This window comes from Bufo bufo, chromosome 2 (assembly GCF_905171765.1).
Source record: "Bufo bufo chromosome 2, aBufBuf1.1, whole genome shotgun sequence".
Taxonomy (NCBI): domain Eukaryota; kingdom Metazoa; phylum Chordata; class Amphibia; order Anura; family Bufonidae; genus Bufo; species Bufo bufo.
Genome location: NC_053390.1, coordinates 548,865,361 through 548,888,284, shown reverse-complemented (window position 1 = coordinate 548,888,284; position 22,924 = coordinate 548,865,361).

Genomic DNA, 22,924 nt, shown 5'->3' with positions numbered 1-22,924 from the left:
GTCGGTGTGCCGGGGTACTGGGCGAAGTACCCTGTGAGCTCTTTCGATCATAATTGGTTCAGCGTAGTCTGGGCCTAATAGTTTTAGGCAGATTTCTGTTACTGCTTTGAAAGACACCTCATTAGCAAAGGTTTCTGGTATCCCCCTAAACCTCATATAGTTTCTGCGTCCTCGGTTGTCTTGGTCTTCTATATAGTCATAAAGTCTATTTAGGTGCACTTGGCAGCTGGAAATGTTGTCTGAGGTCGCTTTAGTAAATGATATTATGTCGGCTTGTGTCATCTCCAATGAGTCAACTCTATTGCCTATCTGGCGAACATCTCTTTTAATTTCAGAGAGCTCTTCCATTACTGGCTGGATGATTCTGGATAGTTTTTGTGGAAAAAAAGGGAAGCAATTCTGTGTTCTTCAGATCTTATATATTACAGGGACTGGATGGAGAAGATGAGGAGGTTTTGTGGGGGGAAAGGCATAGTACTGGGATTTGATAGAGACAGTCCCAGAGAGTTATCAGTTTGAGGAATTGCCCGTTTGTCGTGTCGCTCTTGACCTGCACCTAGGGTCTCTGCTTGCCTATTTTCACCATTAGTTATGCGCTGATTGCATTAGTAAAGATGTTGGTCATTAAAATTGTATATTTTAATCACATTTCTAAGGAGGGGTCATTGTATCTTCAGTGTTTGTCAGCTAATAGAAAGATCAGTGCTGTAGGTAGATACACTGAAGATGAAATAGGTGGAGCTGGAGGTCACTAAATAAGAATAGATGTTTTTCACATAAAGTACAGGAGGTGTAATTCTAAAGAGGGCACTAGATGGCAGCAGAGGATTAAAAATGAGATGCAGCCCCATACTTAAAGGGGTTGTCCAGGATCAAACAGATTTTTTTAAACTTGCAATATCACCTTGTCTAGCAGTTTCAATGTCCCCCTGTTGGTTTTCAATATTTTCAGCACTTCTTCAGTGCTGCTACGGTCCCCCACGGAATGTTTACATTTCTGAATTGGGTTATGTAATTTCCGGCCACACTGCCTTGTGGGTCCCACAAGGCAGCGCAGCATCACCGCTGCCAGGCTATATATCACAGCAGTCTCCACTCCTCTGTGTATCCCTCTCCTTCATTGCTATTTTGCCTCCTGCCTCTCATATGTAATGTAGAAGAGAGGTGTGGACTATGCTAAATAGCATCGTTCTCTGCCTCCTTCTTTAGAGGATAACGCTCCTGAATGCCTGGCGACATCACTGGCCCAGAGGGGAGTTACCTAGCGCTGCCGGTTACCGCCTACTAAGCTCCCTCCCTGCGCTCTGCAGAACGCCCTTGTGTGCCTGTGATGTCACCGGGCTCCTCGCGAAGCGGAAGAAGAGGCTTCACTCTCCACAATGGAGCCCGGTACGTCACTCACATTTAGAAAATCCTCACTTCTGGCTCGCAATTTGGATCTGATGAATTGGGGGATCACAATAGAAAAATATAGGTAACACATAGATATATATATATACACTTTGGTGCTATTAAACAAATGTCCCCAATCCCGGACAACCGCTTTAATGCAATTGACACTGCCGATAAGTATAAAGAATGGTTTCTACTCCACTGTATAGGACTGAGGATTTTCCTCCTTTTGTGGATGTCTGCTAACTTGATTATCTCTGAAGGGTGCCCAGCCTTGGATGAAGGTCTAGGAAGTGGGTGAGTGACTGGTTCTTATGGCAATTTTCAATGTCCTTAACTGAGTAAGATAAAAAGTGACCTCTATAATAGTCTTCTTCCTGGCTTTTCATTATTAGGAGATAAAAAGATGTTTGGTGGTCCTGGCGCTATAATATGGCCACCTTGCTAGTTGTCCGGTGGGAGAGCTCCTCCTCTGGGTGTATGGTCAGAGCTTCTGACTTGAGTGTAGTGGCTCCAGTTATAGAAGGTTTGCGGGGAGCCCCCTGGTTGTGGGCTCTAGCAGCAGTCTCTGATGTCTCAATATGGCTGCTCTTTCAGGCTATTTGCATACATGTGCCTGCAGTAAGCTCTGATGGGTGCGGAGCTGAAGCTCTAGTCTTGGGCAGGGTGATGTCGGCTCCTGAAGATGGGAAGGGCTGCCAAGGTCACAGGACTGGGCATCCAATCAGCGGTGCAATCCAGAGGCACACTCACCAGGGTTGAGGAGAAAATTTAGCCCTCGGCTCCACCATGAGGTAGGCCGCACTTATTGAAATGACTCTGGAGCCTTTGTGGCACCAGATTCTGCCACCCCAGAGTGTGCAGATGGCAGATACTCTATAATGGAGTCTGAAAAGAGGGTTTAGCTAGCCGGATGGCAGTGGATTGTTTGGCTTGATACAGGAGCTGCAGGGAAGCGCGTCTAGACAGCTCTGTGGCTAGATCCGCCCCCCGCCCCTGATGATTACTGTTGTCTTTGTAATCATATATTGTGCTTACGAATAACGCAGTAATATGTAGATTAGCTTTCTGAACATATCTCACTGTGGTAAAGCTATAGTATATAGTGTATATAATTTGTAGATACTAGGACACAGCTCTGCTCTCAGCATGTCTAGCCCTATCAATCAAGGGGAGGGGGCGTGTGCAGAGCATAGGGGGTGTTACAAGGCAGTGCTCAAATGATTCAGACCCACCTCTCGGTGCTCAAACTTCTCATTTGCATATGAATAAAATGCAAATTTCTCTGCAACTGTTTAGCATACAGACAAAAGAAAGGTATTGTTTTAATCAGCATGATGAGGGCCAGCAGGCAGTATGTCTGGTATAGTAGAGTTGATCCTGGTGACAGAGCCGCTTTGTAGTCTCAAGTCTTTCTGTGGTGTTTTGTAGAGGTGGGGAAACAATTCTATGCAAATCAAATTCATTATGAATTTCCCAAAAACTTTGGTTTCCAGCAAATTTGGTTTTTGGGATGCATCCCACATGAATCTTTCATGATGTCCTTCATTTTACATATCAGAATTCAGGGAAGATGTACCTGATGTATTGTTCTGCATCATAGCTTATAGTGTGCTGGACTCTGTCCAACTGACCAGCTTTTAAAAAATAAAATAAAAATTTGGTTAGTTAAAACGTTTGTCCGGATTCACAGCTGAATCTGGACATATCCCCTTTTTCACCCAGGCAGCCCCCCTGAGATGAGCATTGGAGCATTTCATGCTCTGATGCTCTCCCTTGCCCTGCACTATATCGCACAGGGCAAGGGCTTTTTTGTTTACATTTTTACACTGCTAGGTGGAGGCTTCTGCCTAGCAGTGTTGCCAGTGACATCACAGGCACTAATAGTCTGAATGGGGCCGGAGCGAACTTTCAGCAGTACGGTGGACTTGCAATAGCACAGATCCGGTATGCTGTTCCCCCGCTGAAACAGCCTGCCAGAAAAGACTACCGCAAGTTTCTTTCAAACTTTTCTTTTTTAACCCTTTAAGGACCTCTGCCGTACATGTACAGCGGAAGTCCGGTCCCCAAACATGGTGCCCGCTCGCAAGTGCAGGGGGTGCCATAGCCGCCGGGTTTCTGCTATTTTAAATAGCAGAGACCCGCGGTACATGTATGCGATCAGCCATAACGCTGATCGCATACATTTTCCCTTTCAGATGCCATGGTCAAATGTGACCACGGCACCTGCGCATTCTGGAAGCGAAAGTGGCACACTTCCGCTCTGGTTACAGCCGTCCGCGGCTGATATCGGGGAATCTGTTACATTGATCTAATAGGCGGAAGCCTCAAGCAGGCTTCAGTGCCTATTAGATGACTATACCAATACAGGCCACCAGGTGGCAGCATTGTATTGGTATAGCTGTCAATTTGCCATTTTTTGTCACTTCAACTACCCAATTATTTTTTTATAAAAACTGATCAAAAAGTCGCACACACTTCAAATTGGTATCACTGAAAAGAACAGATCGTCCCGCAAAAAATGAGCCCTCACACAGCCCCGTACACAAAACCACAAAAAAGTCATAGGGGTCAGAATATGGTTATAAAAATTTTTTTTTTTCCTCAAAGGTTTAAAAAAATAAATCTGTATTAAAACGCAAGAAAAATTATACAAGTGTGGTATCGTTGTAACCATACTGACCTGGAGAATGAAAATAACAGGTCAATTTTACCGCATAGTGTACAGTGTAAAAAAAAAAACCTTTATCAGAATTGTGTTTTTTTCATTAGAAAGTACAACTTGTCCTGCAAAAAATAAGCCCTCATAAGACTATGTGAATGGAAAAATAAAAAAGTTAGGACTATGGGAAGGCAGGAAGTGAAAAATGAAAACGCAAAAATGGAAAAGCCCAGGGTCCTTAAGGGATTAAACATTCAGTTCCTAACATACTTATGTGCCTGACATTTTTCTGTGTCACAGTTATAGCAGGCTTTGACTGGCCCACAGGGGTACAGGTGAATCCCCTGGTGGGCCCCTGAGCAAGGAGGGTCACTAGTGTACCACCCTCTGCACAAATAGCACATAACACAGTAGACTTACTGCACTACCCATAGATAAGCAGTGTACAGTACCTCAACCAGCTCAAGTTCGTATACAAATCTGGGTAGATTAATTGAGAAACTACCCAGTTTATTACTATAGATGTGATCAGGTGGCTGAGAAATCTAATAGGAACAAGGCCAATTCAGCCAATATCCTCTTTTCCCAGTGACCCACCTTCTCAAAGTCGCTGTAGCGTCTTGCTGCCGTCTGCAGCTGTGTGAGCAGGAAATATTTGAATGTATCCCAATGCAGGGCCCCCAAAATAAATTTTTACTGGCGGGCCCTAGGCAACCCAGTCCGACACTGAGTTATAGTGTACAGGACTCTGTCCAATTGACCAGTTTAAAAAAAATATATATAAAAATTTCAGTTAGTTAAAAAAAATGGTTGTTTTCTGAGATATTGGTCTGCATCACAGTTATACAACAAGTATACTTGACAGTCCAAGCGATTGTTTCTTTCAAACATTTTTCAAAGTTAAATAAATTTTGTTGTTAAGAGTTTGCCAGACATATTGTTTTTTTTAATTCAGAAATATTTTTCAACGTTAATTACATGATTTCAGTTGTTCAGACTATGGCCTCATGCACACGACCATTGTTTGTTTCAGTTCCGCAAATTGGTGATCAGTTGTTCCGTTGTCCTTTGCAGTTTTTGTTTCCGTTGTGTTTCCGTGTGTCTTACGGGTTTTTTTTTTGGCGGACCGCTAACCGCAAATAAAAAAGGAAGGAAAAAAGATAGAATTTTATTATCCCGACCCAGGATACAGGTATATAATGCTATTCACCTGAGTTTTTGGTGGCCATTCTCTGTAGTCTTTACAGGGTACAGAGTGTTGTTGGCTTTGCTGATCTTTGATTCTCAGCTTGCGTCTTGGGTTCACCATGGCGGGTGACTCTGAGGAAGAGGTCGTACTGCACTGGCTTATTTCTCGTCGATGGGGACAGCGGTCCCTTTTGTTGGAGGATGAACCGATTACAAGGCGGTGATTTTGGGTGCATCCCATTGTTTCCCAACTCTACCGGAAAGGACACTTTCATACACTCTACCAAGATTTTCGCCAGCATCCAGAGAAGTTCTTTGCGTTCTGTCGGATGTCAGTGTCTACATTTGATCGCTTGCTGTCGTCTCTATGTACTGTCCTTACCTTTATGGACACCAATATGAGGCGCAGCATTTCTCCAGAGGAAAGGCTCATCGTCACGTTGAGGTAAGCAGTATTGTACTTTTATAGTTCAAACAGTAATGTGCACTGCTTCTGTCATGAGGACCATGTTAACGAAAATGGCTGGTGTTACACATGTGCTAATGTTTTTGGAAGTTACCTTTCTTTGTCCATAATATGTATGTATCAGTGACCTTTTATTTTTTTGTAAATCCCTGAGACCTAAAATGGCAAGATCAAAGGTAGTCGTTTATTTAAAACAGGTTTTCCTTTTGGGTTTGCCTAACGTAATCATCATGTTTAAATCATCCTTAATTTGGCCATACATTCTGCAGGGAAATGGCGTAAGCACAGTTGGGGTAACATAGCTTGTGGGAGTAGTGCCCACACCCCAATTGCTGCTAGTGTTTTGTTCATACACACAAAATCATATTGGAAATGTTGTTATTTATGAATGGACATTGTTTAAACACGTGTCTTATAAAACATTAGAGGAATCATGTGTTGTATGTTCCTTTTTTTTAGCTGCTTACTGTTTTTTTTTTTTTCCTCTACAGATTCCTTGCAACTAGGAACTCTTTTGCATCCCTGCATTTTGAGTTTCCATTAGGAACCTCAACAATTTCTCAGATTGTGCGTCACACTTGCCATGTCATTTGGCATCAACTCCGAGAGACGGTGATGCCACAGCCCAAGGCGGATGATTGGGTTCGGATTGCTGAGGGCTTCAATATTTCTGCCCAGTTTCCAATGTGCATCGGGGCAATGGATGGTAAGCACATCCGTGTGAAGAAGCCACCACACTCAGGGACCCGTTTCTTCAATTATAAACAATATTTTTCGGTAGTGCTTATGGCTGTTGCTGACAGTAACTGCCGGTTTATAATGGTTGATATCGGGTCCTATGGAAGCACTGCTGATGCTCGCATCTTTAGTGCTTCTAGAATGGGTGAGCGACTTCGTGCCAACCAGCTTGCCCTGCCCGAGTCCAGAAGACTGCCCGGATATGCAGGTCCGCCGGCTCCATTTGTCATCGTGGCGGATGAAGGGTTTGCATTGACTCACCATGTTATGCGGCCCTTCCCAAAGCGTAGTTTGGATGTCAGGAGGCGTATTTTCAACTACCGGTTGACTCGTGCCCGTAAGTTTGTGGAGTGCGCTTTCGGAATAGTCTCTAGCAAGTGGAGGGTGTTTTTGTCATCCATACAGATGGATCTGGAGAATGCTACTCTGGTGATTCAAGCTTGTGTTGTTCTACACAACTTCACCAGGATTCACGAGGCTTCTTCTGTTGACATGGAAGAATTTCCGTTGTCAGCAGTTTTGGGATAGGACCCTGCATAGACGACCTGGGACTGCAGGCATTGCAGTTCGTGAACTCTATGCAGACTACTTTTTCAGCCCAGAGGGGTCCTTGCCATGGCAGATGGACGCTATTCGTGGCAGTGTTTAATTTCTTCTGTGCTCGCTAGTTGTTTTTTATTTTGTCAAATAGCTAATTGAATTTATGTTGTAGTTGAGTGTAGGGACTCCCAAGAGAATGAGGACTCTTGATGTGGGCTTGCGGGCTGAGGTTTTTGGGACCCGAAAATGATTAAACTAAAATATAATGGAAAAATATGTTTATGAAGTACTCTTTGATAAACATATGTATTCTTTTTGGTATATGGTTCCAAAATCCTTCTAATACCTCAAGTACCTGATTTTTCCTATGATATGTTTAAAAATAAAGTGATATTACTTGAAGTATGGTGTGTGTCTCTATTACGTAGAACTAATTCGTAATTTTAGAATGTGTCTCACAAGCAATAACATCACACACTGTAAATGTTGCCTTCCACATGGATCCCTAGAACATCAGATTGTTTGGTGCAAACATATTATTCCATACAAAGTTGGATAATGTAAAGACCCATTGGTTATTTATATTAGACTCCAACTTTTTATTTTTGGTAAAAATTCTGTCGTTTTTTGAGAATAATATGATGTTATATTGATCCAGGTACAAACACATCTTTGTAGTGGCCCCCATTAGTTTTTACTATTTAATCATTATTCATTCTTCACAACCAAAAAGGTTGATTTGTGTGTAGATGTCTGTTTCTTTTTTTAAATTTTTAGGAAGACCCACTATCCTTAAAGTTGACAAAGAAACTCAGACAAATGCTTTTTTGTAAACTAAGATTTTAGTGAAAACAAAGCCCACCAAAACTAATAATACACATGAATCTGGTATTCCAAAAATGAACATAAAAGAACTGAAATACTTATTGCAGTATATTCATATTTTTTCACAAATCGAACGATTCCCGACGGAACGGGTTAGAAAATGTGATGGCCTGTTGTGCCTCAGGTCGTTGGGCCTCTGATGGAAAAGGGCCCACAGAAGAATGGGCTGCTGGTTGTTTTACATCTGTGGACCAGCGAAAAGGATGGACAGAATTAGGTTGGCCATGGGGTGGTTGTGGGGGGTAGCTGGTGGCATGGTGGGAGTGCTGCGGCATGTGTTGCAGACGCAAATTATTTAATTGGGAGAGTATATCTCCTGGGTTTTCCACAGAAAACAGTTCAAAGACTATTGCCACTCCGGCTACACATAAATTATGTATTGATTTTGGTACACCACGCAATAAGGGCGCAAGACCCCTCAACAATGCTTCCTCTTGGCACTCACTCCTCCTCTGGGCTAGGAACTCAATAACCCGGGCATCAATCATTTCCCTAGTTACTAGCCCAGAGGAAGACTGGTGGACACTCCTCCTTGTCCAGGCCGGACGCTGCGGTGATGTCTGAGGACTCTCTTCTGTCTGCACTCCACTTGGCATGGCCGGTTGAGAGGGCTCTGCAGCTGGCGTGGGTGCCGGACTTGGTTCGGATGAAAACACAAGTGGAGTTTCATCTCCACCAACATCGGAGTCCTCCGGTTCTTCCAGGCTGTCCAAAGTACTGTATAGATGAATTTAAACAAACAATATATTAATATATTGGTCAAATTTTCTTAACACACAAAATCCTTACTGCAAACAAACTGCTGTACGTCTATTATATAAGGTGAGGCAGCATTTATTTCAAACGGGAGCCTAATCATAAAGTTACACCTTTAAACATTAAGTACACCTAGCATGAACCAACCATTTTGGGACTGTTGCTTCGGACACTGTGCAAATATCCAACGCAAAAATCCAAAGCCTGCTGGGCCTTGACACATTGTGGAGCTAACCAAGTGCTGATTTCAAGTCCATGTATATCTAGCCAGCTCAACCTGCAGCCATCAAGCTGTTGCTAAAGTCCTACTCACATCATTCCCAGACAAGCTACATCTATCAGCCTACCCAAGTGCATGGTGGGAGCAGCATGTTTGCAACAGCTGGAAGGACGCACGTTGAGCATCCCTGTTGTATCTCACAAAAGGCAGAAGTAGATTGTCATTCTTTGAAATAGTTTGGAACCAGTCATTTAAAGATCGGCAGGATTCACACTGGTTTTGCGCATTGGGGCCAGATGATTCCCGGGTGCATTGGTGGTAAGTCAATGTGAGTGTGAGTCAGTGTGAGTGGCCACGCAATTGATTTATGATGGTAACCCTTAACAGTTCATGAATGTATGGGATTAGACTTCCAGCATTATTATGCCAGGGTTCTACTATAAATTACAGAAGTGTAAAGGGTTAACAGAGCATCATAAATGTATTAAATGGTATGTGACCCCGCAGTGATGGAAGGTCAGGGCGGAAACTCCATAGTAGACTTGCAGCAGGATAAACGCTCATCTGCAACGGGTTGTAGCCTTTTTTAATGGGGTCCGACGTTGCTCATCACTATCATCTTCTAGCAACCATGTATGACATTTACACCTGATATATATGCACTTTCCTGGGGATGCTTGCGGATTTCACACAGAACCATTCATTTCTATAGGGCCTGTGTTGCAATAAAATTGCACTCTATTACAGCAGGCTGGCATTTTCACACAACACACAAGTTGTGCAGGAAAATCACTGCATATCTGCACAGCCCCATTTTAGAGAATGGGTACAGATTCAATGCGGGTGCAATGCTTTCCCTGCACGCATTGTACCCGAGTTGAATTTGCGCCCCTGTGAAAAGGCGCAATAGTGGTTTCAATGTGTAATTTGTGTGAAGCAAACATTTCACCAAGATAACCAATATTTAATAAAAAGAAAAGATATTCCACACAAAAACCTGCAAAAAACGTCTGTTATATATATTCTGACAGTGGGCAATCACATATATAACAGTTATTACATAAAGTTTAAATAGAAAACAAAACAAAACTTACGGCCTCAAGTCCATCACCGGCCTCAGAAATTGCAGGTGGGATGAGTATAAATATGGCCTTTTTTTGGATGACCCCTCGCTACTGTGGCCCCTTTCATTACACTCCCGCCTAAATTGATCGCGGCAACTATTCCAGCGGGTCTTCTTTTTTTGACTGTGAAAGCAGAAAACAAGAAAAACACTTATTGTACACAATACAATAAAACCTGTCATTAAAAAAACCACACAAAATGAACAGCAAAACAAATCGCTAATCAACCATAAAAAAAGGGGCCAATACAAAGCACATGGTACACTAGGGCAGCTGTGGCTATCCTATTTTTCGATCAATCCAGTAAGGAAAAGATTATTTGTGCTAGGCCTTTAAATACTTTAAGATATGTGAAGTACACATATGTTTGCCCATCAATTGAAACAGGGTCACATGCGTCACCAAAATACTGCACAAACATGCTGGGTATACAGTACTACTGTGGGCAGTAGGTGAGGTTGGGACAACTATTAAAACATGTGGTTGTGAGGTTAAAAGTGCCTTAACAAACAAAAAAAATATGTACATACCACTACAGAATTAAGCCTGCCCACAAAAGGGACATGAATCTGAAGAGATGTAAGTACTAGCAACATCTTTAACCGCTTTACGTCCGCCCATAGGATATAAACATCCTATGGGTGGACCTCTATTTCTGAAAACACGTTTTAGAACGTCCTTTCAGAAATAGCAGCTGCACGCTAATCGTGCAGCTGCTGATCGGGTTGCCCGCTGTCAGTGACAGCAGGGCAACCCTAAGACAAGGCAGGGACAGTGCCCAGGTGTCCCTGCCTTCCAGATCGCTGCAGACACAGCGCTCACCGAGTGCTGTGTATGCAGAGCAGGAAGCGCTATGCGCTTCCTGTTCCGGCCCGGCGGTCGTGTGACCGCCGTGACCGGAGAGTGCAGGGGCTGTGTGAGGTCTCTCAGAGACCTCGATCAGCCCTGCTCTGAGGCTGTACAGCGCTGGATTGCTGCTGTACAGCCTCTCTAGGGGTGCATTTGTCCTGTAACTGGGGCTACTATCAGCCCCAGTTACAGGAGAAATCAACAGTGAAAAAAAAAAAAGAAAAAGTGAAGTAAATGTCCCCCAGAGGTCTTGTATGACCTTATGGGGGACGAAAAGTGTAAAATAAAAAAAATAAAAATAAAAGGTTGAAAATAAAAAAATAAAAAAAAGTTTCACATGTAAAAAAAAAAGTCCCCAAGTAAGGAATGAAAAAAAAAAGTTAAAAATGGAAAAATTTTAAAAAAGTATACATATTAGGTATTGCCGCGTCCGTAAAAACCAGCTCTATAAAAATATCACATGACCTAACCCCTCGGGTGAACACCGTAAAAAAAAAAAAAAAACGGTGTCAAAACAAGCAATCTTTGTCACCTTGCATCACAAAAGGTGCAACACCAAGTGATCAAAAACGCGTATGTCCCACAAAATAGTACCAATAAAACCGTCACCTCATCCCGCAAAAAATGAGCCCCTACATAAGAAAATCTCTCAAAAAATAAAAAAACTATAGCTCTCAGAACATGGACACATTAAAACATAATTTTTTTGTTTCAAAAATGCTATTATTGTGTAAAACTTTAATAAATGAGAAAAAGTATACATATTAGGTATCGCCACGTCCGTAACAATCTGCTCTATAAAAATGTCACTTGACTGAACCCCTCAGGTGAACGCTGTAAAAATAAATAAATAGAAACTGTGCTAAAACAACCAATTTTTTGGTCACCTTGCCCCATAAAGTGTTATAATGAATGATCAAAAAATCATATGTACCCAAAAATAGTACTAATAAAACTGGCACCTTATCCCCTAGTTTCCAAAATGGGGTCACTTCTTGGGAGTTTCTACTGTAAGGGTGCATCAGGGGGCTTCAAATGGGACATGGCATCTAAAAACCATGTGGAGTTCCTTTTCTTCAGCGCCCTGCCGTGTGCCCATACAGCAGTTTATGACCACATGTGGGGTGTTTCTGTAAACCGCAGAATCTGGGTAATAAATATTGAGTTTTGTTTGGCTGTTAACCATCGATGTGTTAAAGAAAAAAATATATTAAAATGGAAAATCTGCCAAAAAAGTGAAATTTAAAAATTTGATCTCCATTTTCCTTTAATTCTTGTGGAACGCCTAAAGGGTTAACAAAGTTTGTAAAATCGGTTTTGAATACCTTGAGGGGTGTAGTTTCTACAATGGGGTCATTTATGGGGGTATCCACTATGTAGGCCCCACAAAGTGACTTCAGACCTGAACTGGTCCTTAAAAAGTGGGTTTTGGCAATTTTCTTAAAAATTTGAAGAATTGCTTCTAAACTTCTAAGCCTTCTAACGTCCTAAAAAAATAAAATGACATTTCCAAAATGATGCCAACATAAAGTAGACATATGGGGAATGTTAAATAATAAATATTTTATGAGGTATCACTTTCTGTTTTAAAAGCAGAGAAATTGAAATTTAGAAAATTGCTAATTTTTCAAATTTTTGGGCAAATTTGGGATTTTTTCATAGTTATTACCACATAGTTATTACCACATAAAGTGAGATATGTCAGTTTTGCAAAATTTGGCCTGGTCAGGAAGGGGGCAAATGGCCAAGATGGCAGGTGGTTAAGAACAACACAGGGCCAAGACACTTACCTAATTCCGCACGACCCCTGGCATCTGCTTTCTCCCATTCAGGTCGCCTAATACGCCGGGCCACTTTCTCCCAGGCAACCTCCTTCCTCACCCGATCTTGGTACACATTTGTCCTTGTGTCCCACAGCTTGGGCCTTTCCTGCACCAATGTAATGAGTTTCTCTACATCCCACCTTGGCATTTTTGAATGGTAAAATAAATCTCTAAAAGGCAAAATGCAGCCAGATATCACTCTCTGGCATGTGTCCACATACCACCAGACTTTGCAATCTGGCAGGTGGAACTTCCTGTACAATTTTTTCTTGGCATTGCCAAAAGGTCAGAGCCACAGGTTGCCAGGCAACTGATCTGCGAAAAATGTGAATGCGGATGACAGACGGATGGCTTCCGTGGTGCATCCGCGCTTTTTAGCGGTCCCATTGTCTTGAATGGGTCCGCTAACCGTTTGTCACGGACAAGAATAGGACAGGTTATAGGTTATATTTTTTTGACGGACTGGAATCACGGACCACGGACAACAAACGGTGCACTATCCGCATTTTCTACGGCTCCATAGAAATGAATGGGTCCGCATCAGAAACGCTAAAATCGGTGGCACGGACGCGGAAACAAACAACGGTCGTGTGCATGAGGCCTATGCCTGATGCACTGCAATTATACAAGCAAGCAAGTGCGGATGCAGTGCAATTTTCACGCACGGTTGCTAGGAGATGATCGGGATGGGGACCCGTTCTTTATTATTTTCCCTTATAACATGGTTATAAGGGAAAATAATAGCATTCTTAATACAGAATGGTAAGTAAATTAGGGATGGAGGGGTTAAAAAATGAATTAAAAAAATTAAACTCACCTCATCCACTTGTTTGCGCTACCTGGCTTCTCTTCTTTCTTCTTCTTTGATGACCTGGGAGAAAAGGACCTTTGGTGACGTCACTGCACTCATCAGATAGTCCATCACATGAAATTCTGTGAAGAAGTCCGGGTTCAGGTATGGGTACCAAACATGGCGATTTTTCTCACGCGCGTGCAAAACGCATTAAAACGATTTGCACTCGTGTGGAAAAATTGCGCATTTTCCTGCGACGCACCCGCATCCTATCCGGCCCTCACACGTGACGCCCGTGTGAAAGAGGCCTTATAGTTATTTAAATAAACTATAAGCTAGGGTTGGGGAAAGAGGGAAAAGGAAAAAAGGTATTAACTATATGCAGGATAACTTGCAGGATAAAACTTACCAGGAAAGATTAAAGGACCTTAATATGTATAGCTTGGAAGAAAGACGAGACAGAGGGGATATGATAGAAACTTTTAAATACATAAAGGGAATCAACAAGGTAAAAGAGGAAAGAATATTTAAAAGAAGAAAAACTGCTACAAGAGGACATAGTTTTAAATTAGAGGGGCAAAGGTTTAAAAGTAATATCAGGAAGTATTACTTTACTGAGAGAGTAGTGGATGCATGGAATAGCCTTCCTGCAGAAGTGGCCGCTGCAAATACAGTGGAGGAGTTTAAGCATGCATGGGATAGGCATCCTTCATATAAGGCCATCCTTTATATAAGATAGGGCCGGGGGCTATCCATAGTACTCAGTATATTGGGCAGACTAGATGGGCCAAATGGTTCTTATCTGCCGACACATTCTATGTTTCTATGTTTCTATATTGAATGTTTACTCAAATTCTTTCTTTGTGTATTCCTTTTATATACTAATAAAGATTTAAAAAAAAAATAAAAAATCCTGTCATGGAGCAGCCTGACGTATTCTACATTATGGTGATATCGCAATTACAGTGTCCAACAATACAGTATCCTTTTAGTGGATAGACTGTTTGACTTCTGATTGTCGTTTACTAGACATTTTATTTGTAAACCTCTTTATGAAGAAAAGCAGAGTAGCAATGGATGGGGTAATGTAAAATGAAACACCTGTGCAATAATTGTTTCTCTTCTCTAGCAGTCAACAGATTATTAATACAGAGGAAGCAAATGACATTGGGGACTTGATGGCTTGCTCATCATCTCAGTTACAGCAGAGTGATGTGGAGTCTGACAATTGGCTTTGAGGCAGTGTTCAGTAACTTCATCTCCCTCCTTCTCCATACCAGTTAATTTGACACCTGGTAAAAGCATTTTTCTGCTATCCAGGTCTTAACTAACCCAAGAGACAGCACCCAAGTTGCTAAGGTTGCATTCAAACGACTGTGCTATGATACAGATGCAGCCGAGCTAAACTCGATGGTTAATGCGTTAAGTAAAGAATGGCAAGAAAAAGAGGACTAACTTTTCAATGGATTTCAATGGCGTCTGAGAAAAGTGTCCAGAGTGATGACAATGATTGTGTGTTGGACAGGGCCTGGTACCGGATCAGGGTGACAAGGAGTTGAGGACATCAGAGCAGGTGGTGGAGGCAGCGTGCAAGCATCTCCCATGTTGACATTTTTCTCTACGTTACTGGCTGCCAAAAAACATCACAGTGAGCAAGATCTGCAGGCAGTGAATAAGATATGGACATTTAGACACAAATGTAGAAACAACAGCTCTGCTTCAGCACATAAAACTGCATCACATGCTCACATCGGAAAATTGAACTGACCAGCAATGTAAGCAAGACCACCCTCCTCCTCCCTATCGTCATTCTAGTAGCCAGACCACAACCACAGTAAATGGTCATTGTTGTTATCTTCACCGTCAGCAATATCAGCTAATTTACCATTAGGACTTCCATTAAACAGCAGATATTTACCTCACTTCAGGGGACACAATACGTCAAAATTTTGTATCCTTCATCCGAAGCCGATAGGAAACGAGTTGGAGCAGATCAGCAAAATAGGCCACGGTCATTGAAAAATAAAGAGCGCCACATGTCATACGTTATACTCTGGTAACGCAGTCTTTTCCAGCGCATTCTTAGAATCAAGTAGTTCCAACAGGTGAACAGGCAACATTTGCAGAAAAGGACATTACCTAACTCCCAAAGCAGGATATATATAGATTACTTTTTTTTAAATAAATGGATCCATTAAAAAGGAAAAACAAAAAACAGACATAAATGATCCAAATTATGCACCACTATCCGTTAGAAAACAGACAAAAAGCCATCAATTCGTTTTCAGTTTAAAAATTTGCTTCTGTTTTGAAAAATGGATGCTTTTCTGAACGGAAAGAAAAAAAATTCTGTGAACCCATACTCAGAATAACATTTGTCCTTAGAGTCAATTCTGAAAACCATAGGAGAGGAAATGTTCACTTCTCCAGCCCTCTGCTCCAGCCATATCATGTGTTCTGAGAGGGCCCTAATACTGTATGCAAGCAGTTAAAGCATCTGCAGTTCCACCTGTAACGTAACTAATACTCCACCTCTGTGAGCTACAGAATTGCTGCTACAGCTTCATCACCAGAAGGTCCTTTGATCGACCTGGGAGTTTTTCTCCCTAATCTAAAGCCTCTCCTAACCAGAAGAAGCAGCCAGAAGCCCTAAGAGCGGCAGGAGGGTAACAAAAATTGAGACTTGACTCAGTTTGTTTTTTTTGTTGGGCTCTGGACAGCCACCTTCCTGCCTCTCCCTCCTACCCTCTTGTCTACAAGGACTCTCTTTCTTTCATTAAAATCCAAGTAGCGCATGTTGCGCTACCCAAACCCTTTCTCAGGTTATTGACATCATCCCACCTGAAAAGGGTTTACAACGTTTAAAGTATCCAGACCCAAGGAATAAATTTAAAAGTACCAGAGCTCTTTGTTCCCCATTTGTGTTTATAGGACTCTTGTTGGCGGAGCTGTAGGTGAGGGATTCTACTTCCCAAGTTGTGCAATGTTTAAAGCCTGTACCTATCACAAAGGCTCTAATCCACCTGAGCGGTGGCATGCCGAAGAGCCGCAGCCTTGGAATTTGTTGCTCATCTGCTGTAGCTAATAGAAGCCTTGCAGCCAGAGCCAATAGATAGGATACCACCTTGTTCACCCTGAGGACTGCCCCTTAGGACGCATGTTTTTAATCTGCCCCTGGTAGCTCGCATTTTAGCCTAGGCTACCAGAGGAGCACTCCAAGCACAAGCCAAGGGCGACTTGCCTTTCGACAAAGGTGTGTGCAGTACCCCAGAAAAAAATCAGTACAATAAAACTGATTTGTTTTACATTTAAGATTAACTTCATCCCCTTAGCTCCAGACTTTAAACATCCAAAAGACTGGTGGAATTTATAAACATTTAGTGCATTTCTAACATTTTTTTCTGTGCATTCCTGCTACACAAAATTATATAAATGTATAATTTCTTGTATAATTGTAGGTGGCATTTATTGCCCAAAAAGGTTAGATCCCATTTCACTTTGGAAAGTAGAACTAACATTCCCTTCCCACCCTGTAGCAAGTAGGCCTCTTTCTTCGTTCCATACAGAATGTACAGTTGTGTTCAAAATTATTCAACCCCCAATGCTGTAAAGGGTTTTAGGGAATTTAGTGTACATTTGTAATTGTGTTCAGAATGAAATCTTACAAGGACTTTTTAAAGAACCAAATGCAACTAAAATGACATAAATCTTTTTTGTAATACAGTATTACCATATTTTTCGCTTTATAAGACGCACCTGATGATAATACGCACCTAGGTTTTTGAGGAGGAAAATAAGAAAAAAAATATTTTCAACCAAAAGGTGTGCTTTTGGTGGGTTTTGAACTATTGGTGGTCTGTGGATGACACTATTATACGGGATCTGTGGATGACACACTTATGGGGGATCTGTGGATGACACTGTTATGGGGGATCTGTTGATGACACTGTTATGGGGGATCTGTGGATGACACTGTTATAGGGGATCTGTTGATGACACTGTTTTGGGGGATCTGTGGATGACACACTGTTATGAGGGATCTGTGGATGACACTTATGTGATTATAACACCCATCATCCTAAAGAATACACTGATGTACTGTACATTGGTGTATTCTCAAGGATGAGGGGAGTTATAGTCAGATTAAATATAAACACTATCCAGGGACTGTTCTGTAATTGGCATGTGTTTATATTAAATATGACTATAACCCTCCTCATCCATAGGAATCCACTCATATACTGCAGTACATGGGTGGATTCCTATGGATGAGGGGGGTTATAGTCATATTTAATATAAACACATGCCAATTACAGAACAGTCCCTGGACAGTGTTTATATTAAATACTATAACCCCCCTCATCCATAGCAATCCACTCATACACTGCAGTACATGGGGGATGTATGAGCAGAGAGAAGCAGGGCTGGCAGGCACAATAACAGAGGCGCTGGAGCGCACAGTGTGACAGGCATCCAGCACATAGACGAGAAGACCGGGACCCTGGAGCTCAGGTCAGTGCCCCCGGCAGCAGCTGGAGGGGACAGGGGGGAGAAGATAATACTTACTGGAGCTGCAGGCTCTGGTCCCGGGTGTGCACCAGACGTGCGGGCTGGCTGCTGGAGGAGGGGAAAGGGGGAAAAATGTTCACTTACAAGATCTGAGGACTCCGGTGCCAGGTGCGCACCGGACGTGCGGGCTGGCTGCTGGAGGAGGGGACAGGGGGAAAACACTTTTACTTACTGGAGCTGCGGGCTCTCGTCCCGGGCGCTGCCGGCAGCGGAGCATAATAAGTGAAGCCGCCAGCCTGCCCACCCAACAGTTTAATGGCCACCTAATTTGCATCGCATTCGTTTTATAAGACGCAGTGACTTTTTCCCTCCACTTTGGAAACACCTGTGGATGTCAAGGAGCAGCAATCAAGCATAATAAGCATCAATTAGGCAGATTTAAAAGGACTGTGGTACTCAGCTCCTTCTAGACATTTACTGGTGTGTTTACAAACATGGTGAAGTCAAGAGAATGGTCCAGGAAGACAAGAGATGAGGTGATTTCTCTTCACAGGAAGGGCAATGGCTATAAGAAGATTGCAAAGATGTTAAACATACCAAGAGACACCATAGGAAGCATCATTCGCAAATTCAAGGCAAAGGGCACTGTTGAAACGCTACCTGGTTGTGGCAGAAAGAAGATGCTGACTTCGACTGCTGTGCGCTACCTGAAGCGCAAAGTGGAGAAAAGTCCCCGTGTGACTGCAGAGGAACTGAAAAAAGATTTGTCAGATGTGGGTACTGAAGTTTCAGCTCAGACAATAAGGTGCACACTGCGTAATGAAGTTCTCCATGCCAGAACTCCCAGGCGCACTCCCTTGCTGTCTCCAAAGAATAAGAAGAGTCGACTGCAGTATGCCAAAAGTCATGTGGACAAACCACAAAAGTTTTGGCATAGTGTTCTGTGGACTGATGAAACAAAATAAGAACTGTTTGGGCCCATGGATCAACGCTATGTTTGGAGGAGGAAGAACAAGGCCTATGAAGAAAAGAACACCTTGCCTACTGTGAAGCATGGTGGGTGGTCAATCATGCTTTGGGGCTGTTTTGCTTTTACAGGTACAGGAAAGCTTCAGCGTGTGCAAGGTAGCATGAATTCTCTTCAGTACCAGAAGATATTGGATGAAAATGTGATGCAGTCCGTCACAAACCTGAGGCTTGGGAGACGTTGGACCTTTCAACAGGACAATGATCCCAAGCATACCTCCAAGTCCACTAGAGCATGGTTGCAGATTAAAGGCTGGAACATTTTGAAGTGGCCATCGCAGTCACCAGACTTAAATCCGATTGAGAACCTCTGGTGGGACTTAAAGAAAGCAGTTGCAGCACGCAAGCCTAAGAATGTGACTGAACTGGAGGCTTTTGCCCATGAAGAATGGGCGAAGATACCCGTAGATCGCTGCAAGACACTTGTGTCAAGCTATGCTTCACGTTTAAAAGCTGTTATAACTGGAAAAGGATGTTGTACTAAGTACTAAGATTGAATGTCACTTGGGGGTTGAATAAAACTGATAATGATGTGAGCACAGAAAAGACATTTGTGGTTATTTCATTATAAATGTTATGTTATATTTGTCTGACTTACAAGTGCCTCTTTGATTTAATTGTAAACAAGATGACTGAAATGATCAAAATCAATGTCAAACTGGCCAAAACACTCAATTTCAGTGGGGGTTGAATAATTTTGAACACAACTGTAATTTAGAGATCCATATCGTACCCATACCCATCTGATCCTGATAAGCAGCGGCAATACCCCTGATAGGATATCTGCAATTGTTTATTATATATTGTAATGTCACATTATCCTTAAAGTATCTGCCATATGCCTCAGAATGATAAGGTATGGTTGGCATCAGGAATGGAACGTACCATTCCATTCCTACCCTCTTGGTGGGAATGGGCTAGTCCTACTTCTTTCCAGGATGGGAAGCTGTAGAAAATCCTTTGGAGTATTAGCTGGGCAAGCCTGGAGTCAGTGAGCCCGTCCATTTGACGACAGCTCGTCTGGGAGGACCACTACTCCAGGGAGACTGCAGGGTACAAGAAGATCTGCAAGCTACTGTGTACAAAGACAGCTTTACAGACTCCGCTGCAGACGAAGGGGATACCAAGTTAAAACACCCATTATAAGAGTTCAGTACAGGTACACTTAAAAGCCTGCATATCACAAGGGGACACTTATAGCCACAAGTGCCAACTTATTGCGGAAGGGAAATAAAGAGAGAGAGGAGCACTACTATAGAGTGCTATTGTCTGCCATCTTTCCTGCCACCATACCTCATCGTCTAGGGATAGAGACATTGTATTTTTTACAGACAACAGGGGGATGTACTGTAATTCATGCTTTGCATAAAATAAATAAATACGGTTGAGGTTCTTCTATGTCTGCCTGATCCTTTCACACCAGCTTTTCACTGCACTGAACCCCAGAGAGCAATGGCCTGAGGGAGTACAATGTGACACCATCTCATCAGGGCCACTATCATTCCCATCCTCTGCGCCAGCTCCTCAGTGGCTTTCTGCACAGCTATCTCTAAGGAGCCCACGGTGCCACCCATATCTATGTCTATCTGGACTTGAGCCCTGAATTTTAGATTCCATTCCATCGCCAAGGGCAATGATTCATTTTGTTGCCCTAGACTTGTATCTAAATACTCTGGGCAAGGCAGAGTGGCTTATTAGCTACCCCAACACCCAGCATATGGGACAGCCCCATAGCAATGCCACGGCTTAAAATATTAGTTTTTTCTGTCCCCTTGCCAGTATCTAAATTAGCAGGCAGTTGAAGGGTAAAGCAGATGACAAAAGGAATCTCTGGTCCTCCAGAAGTAGGAGGAGGAAAGGAGAAGCACCAAAAAGATAGGGCACAGCAACAGGGAAGCATTAATAGTTCAATAGTTTTGTCCAATAGCAGCCACATGGTAAAGCCAGCCACAAAGTAGCACCACCCAGTAAATTGTGCCAGTCATTCAGCAGTGGTATAATAACTCATCCCATATAGTGTGGTTTATTAACCCCATCCTGGCATACATACAACATATATCAGAAAGGGCATAGACGTGGCTCAGGAGCTGAGCACGCTCCACACAGGGTAGGTTTCAGCTATGTTATACATCCGACACACATCTACCCTGTTAACACCTCAGATGGTTCATAGCGATCACATCATCTGAGTGGTTGGGCAGAAGCTTGTGGCTCCACCTCTTTTCCTCAGAAAGTGTAGAGATTATGTTCACACCCAGGCTCTTTAATCTGAGAGGACCCAAAAGGTCTACATAACCCACATGAGTAGACCAGTGCTGTACATTACACATGATAGTTGAAGGCCCTGTTAAGTATTTTACTTTGTTGCCCAGAAGCTTGAAGTTCCCCATCTAGAGAAGTTTTCTAATAAATAAACGTGTTTCCGTTCAGTCAAACCGTAAATTATATTGATCGAGATCAGGAAACTGGTGCTGGTGTCAAGAACAACAAGAAGAATATAATTTCTTTAGTTCTTATATTACGTATAGGCAGATAAGGAATCGGAAATGAAATGCTACAGTCAATATTTTTATTGTATTTTATTGGGGGAGTGTAAAGGGGAGGGAAGAAATGGGGGAAGAGAAGATTATTTATACATTTTATTTCGGAAATATTATTTTTTTTATTATTTTTATGGAGGGGGATTAGGGGGAGAAGGGGAAGGAAGTGGAAGGGATTTTTTTTTAACAGGTGGCAGTAGATGGTGCTCGACTGTTTGCCTTTACACTGGCTTTTCATTTTCCTCCTCCAGAACATGTAGATGCTGAAAAAAACTAAATAAATCAGATATTTGATATCTGCCATTTACATGTGAGCTCTGAATGAAATGTGTGCACAGATCCTCTGATGTTTTCTTGCTACATTATAACTTCTGGCCTTGTAATGAGCCTTCAGCACTTTGATAAATTTGGTGCATCTTGTGACTGCTTGGACTAAGTCTACAGTGTGTAAATATTAAGCAGCAATAATATATGTGCTAGAGTATTATATAAATGCTACCTACCATATGCCAGCAATCAACATGATGGTGACGAAGCTGGCCACAAATATTGGTATTTGAGGGAATTATTGTAAGTGGCGGCTGAGGCGCTGTGATGCCAAGCACATCAGGAAGTGTAGGGCGAGGCTGCCTTAACATGATTGTCATATAACTTAATATAAACAATCTCCCAGTTTCACACTTACTTTCTTAGGAATATCCATGATAAACACGTTCTTATAGGAGTCCTCCAGCCTCACGAACCATTCAAAGCTACAGTCCAGGATTAGGTCTTCATTCTCTGTAACTTTTATAATTCTCTCTCAAAAGAAGGAAAATGAAAGAAGATATTATAGAAGTAATTGTGTAGATATTCCAGCCTGCATTTAAAAGGGTTGTCTTAATAACATAGTAACCTCTATAAAATCTAATAGGAAATATGAACATCTTAGAGGGGACTGATAGTAACTGGTTATATTGTGCTATCCTCTCACCTCCACCGCTTACTGTTTCTGCTAGATGAGACTTTTGGTCTTTACAAGGAGAGCAGGACAGTCTAGTTTTCAGATCTGATAAAAGAAGAAAGAAATGAAATATGAGACACTTTATAATCAGAATAAATATGATAATCATGTGCGAATATCTATGGCCCCTCGTTCATATGAATTTAGATGTAAGAATAGAAGCTTTTACTTTACTAAAACATCTGTTGGAGGTGCACAGGCAGCTGCATCTCTCCAAATAGTCTGTGAAAAAGAGGAGACATCATATAATAGTCAGTGGGTGTACTGTACAGTGTAGTGCTGCTCACCTCTGTGTAATAGGCACACGCATGGATGGTAAAAGTCCATAACTATGTATTATATAATGTAATCCTACTTCCTCTGACCTATAATAGAAATCTTATACCATACCCTGTTTTTTTGAAGGGCCC